The 3,075-nt window shown below is 45.7% G+C and overlaps 1 non-coding gene across 1 annotated transcript; it reads left to right on the forward strand.

Moving 5' to 3' along the window:
* The first annotated feature begins 546 nt into the window (after positions 1 to 546).
* Positions 547 to 650, forward strand: LOC119266212. The gene has a single exon (XR_005131936.1). It is a non-coding gene; the product is annotated as a small nucleolar RNA R71 (small nucleolar RNA).
* Positions 651 to 3,075: the final 2,425 nt, after the last annotated feature.

Consider the following 3,075-nt stretch of genomic DNA (forward strand, 5'->3'; position numbering starts at 1 on the left):
TAATCAACAATGAAGGTTTCCATATCAGGCTCAAGTGTTGAGGAATCGATGTGGCTAATGTCATCAAAGGTGAACTTTTCCCTGTCTGGTTCAGGCAGGACATGATCTATATCAACCAGAGGTGACTCCTCAATATCAAAGGTAACTAACTGCAGCTCTGGTTCATCCACAGAAGAATCATCACAATGCAAAACTGAATCTCGAGCACTAGTATCCATATGATCTACAATGTGTGTGTCAACTAGGCTGGTGTTATCACCGTCAAAGATAATCCATGAAAGCTCAATCTTGTCACACACAGAAACTGGTTCTGGATTTTGTGTAAGACATTCTTGCTGAGGTGAAGTGTAGTGACAGCAAACCAACAAATCTGAGCTGGGTCTCTCACTGTACCACTGAAGTTGGTGGAAAGCTATGCTCTCAATCAGCAAAAAGGCATCATCAAGTGTCTTGTTTGTAATAGCTCCACCCGCTGCCATATCGACATAAGCTCGAGTGTCCAAAGTCAACCCACTATAGAATATCTAGAGCTCTAACCATCTCTCGAGCCCAGGATTAGGACATCTCCTGAATAAGGCTTTGTATCTCTCCCAAGCATCATACAAGCTCTCACCTTCACGCTGGACGAAATTGAAAATCTCATCTCGAATTGCAGACTGCTTGTGTAGTGGGGAATATTTATCCAAGAAAGCTCGTGATATCTCGTTCCAACCGAATGATCTTGATGGCAAGGATCGATACCAAGCACGAGCATCATCTCGGAGAGAGAATGTGAATAGCATGCACTTGATAACATCTTGAAGAACTCCATCGTACTTTACTGTATCTGAATACTCCAGGACTCGGAGCAAGTGCTCGTAAGGACCTTCAGTAGGCAACCCTCCAAACTGACGTTGTTGAACCAAAGCAATAAGACCAGGCTTTAGCTCAAAAATTTCCGTCTCAAAAGATGGCCAAAGTGGCCCTGTGAAATAGCATTGGCTACTTGGCATCCAAACATCACGAAGCATCGCCATATCTCCACCAAGTGTAACTATCAATCAACCTGCAAATAGTTCAGATTTCCTAGCACACTCATAAGTAGTAAATACTAGTCAGAATGTTAGTATCCTAATAAGCTGAAGCAACAACAAGGAAAAAATATAAAAGAAACACAGAAAAAGAAATACACGATGAATTAAACACGAAACTAAAATAAACCTAGTCTATAGCTAACATAATCGCTCGACGCTAGTCCTCGGTAACAGCGCCAAAATGATCGAGTGTATGTACAGTGGGGTGTTTCGCCCAAATCTGCAAGTGTGTCGTGTTCTCCACAAAGACTAGGCAAATCAGCGGCTATGCTCGGCTAAATCTAGATAACACATTTCAAATGATGATTGCAGGGAAATAAACCTAAAATATCATATTTCGTAAAAAAACGTCGACAAATAAGATGCAAACAAGCATAGGGGGAATAAAAATGCAATCACTGTATTTTTGGTATTTTTATTAGGCTTGAGAAATTAGAAACTAACATAAAAGGAAACGGCAGGACATGAACACATATAGCATAATAGATACGTTTTGCATTACAAACATATTTGTCACAGGGACAAAGTGTAGGATCGAAAGTATGTCTAGAGGGGGGTGATTAGACTACTTGACCAAATAAAAACCTATCCTTTTCCCAATTTTAGTTCTTGGCAGATTTTAGCAACTATGGACAAGTCAAGCAATCTTAACACAATTCAAGCAAGCATGCAAAGAGTATATGAGCAGCGGAAAGTAAAGCATGCAACTTGCAATAATGTAAAGGGAAGGGTTTGGAGAGCGCAAACGCAATAGGTGTCGTGGTTCTAAGCCTGACAGTAGAAAGGGGGGTAGATATGGAGAGGCAAGATCTTAGCTATGGCGAAGATGTACACACGAGATTTACGAGTTCAGACCCTTCTCTGAGGAAGTAATAGCCCTACGTCTCGGAGCCCGGAGGCGGTCGATTGGATTATGTGTGTTGTATTACAGAGAGTGCGAACCCTTGTGCCAGAGGAGGGGGGTGGCTTATATAGAGTGCGCCAGGACCCCAGCCTGCCTCCATTACAAGGGAACTAATGTACATAAAGTAAGGGGCGTTACTGGTAACGCCAGCATTAAGTACTCTTAATGCCCATGAAGACTAAGGAGTGAATATCTGGCCGTTGTGCGTCGTACCGACTCCTGGTATTCGACGTGGTCGAGTGGTCTCCATATGGTCGAGTGAAGGTAGAGAATTCCGGTCGAGTGATTGCATCGTCGAGTGGATTCTTGGTCTTCTCATTCTTCTGGGTTAGTGACCTTGGGTAGGGTGTGTAGGTCAGGCCTATGACCCTACCCCAGGTCTGTATCCTCATCAGTAGCCCTCGAATGGATTAATGTGTGAGTGAAATGTAGGTTGAAATTGAACCTGTTCCGAGCTTCGGGACTTCGAGAGTGCTTTCTGTAAGTCTGAACGGCTACGTTGATATTTGATGTCAACTCAGTTTCCTTGATCCATTCAGCGGACAATCGAATGAACTGTGGGTCTCGTGTGCCGAGCGTTATGTTGGAGCACGGGATCTTTGGGCATGATTGTCTGTAGCGTATCCCGGATTTCACGGGATACTAAATTTCAGGGGAGCGCGCCAAACAGGGGAGGCCGAAGCGGGTGGAGCGGATAAGCAGTGATTCCTCGATTCCCGCGCCGCCTTTTTCACCATGTACGTTGCGCGCGACTGTTGCGGGATTTGACGGGATCACCTGGCCCCACTCGTCATTCTTATAAGGCGACCGGCCGAGGCGTCTACACTGTGTGCATTTTCTCTTCTTCCTCCTTTCTCTGTTTCTCCGCCGCACCTTACCCTTCCACTCCGACGCCGCTGCCCCATCGCTATGGTGAAGGACAAGACGGTGGCGCTAGAGCACGCAAAGAAGATGAAGGATGTGGCAAAGGGCAAGAAGCAGCAGCGCAGGTCGTCGTCGCGCGTGGGGCTGCCGCCGGGCTGGATCCAGGGAGATTAGATCCGGTCTTTGATTCAGCAAGCGGACCTGGACGAGCTAATGGAGTCAGGGCTGATCGCC

Source organism: Triticum dicoccoides, chromosome 2B (genome assembly GCF_002162155.2).
Source record: "Triticum dicoccoides isolate Atlit2015 ecotype Zavitan chromosome 2B, WEW_v2.0, whole genome shotgun sequence".
NCBI classification, from domain to species: Eukaryota; Viridiplantae; Streptophyta; class Magnoliopsida; order Poales; family Poaceae; genus Triticum; species Triticum dicoccoides.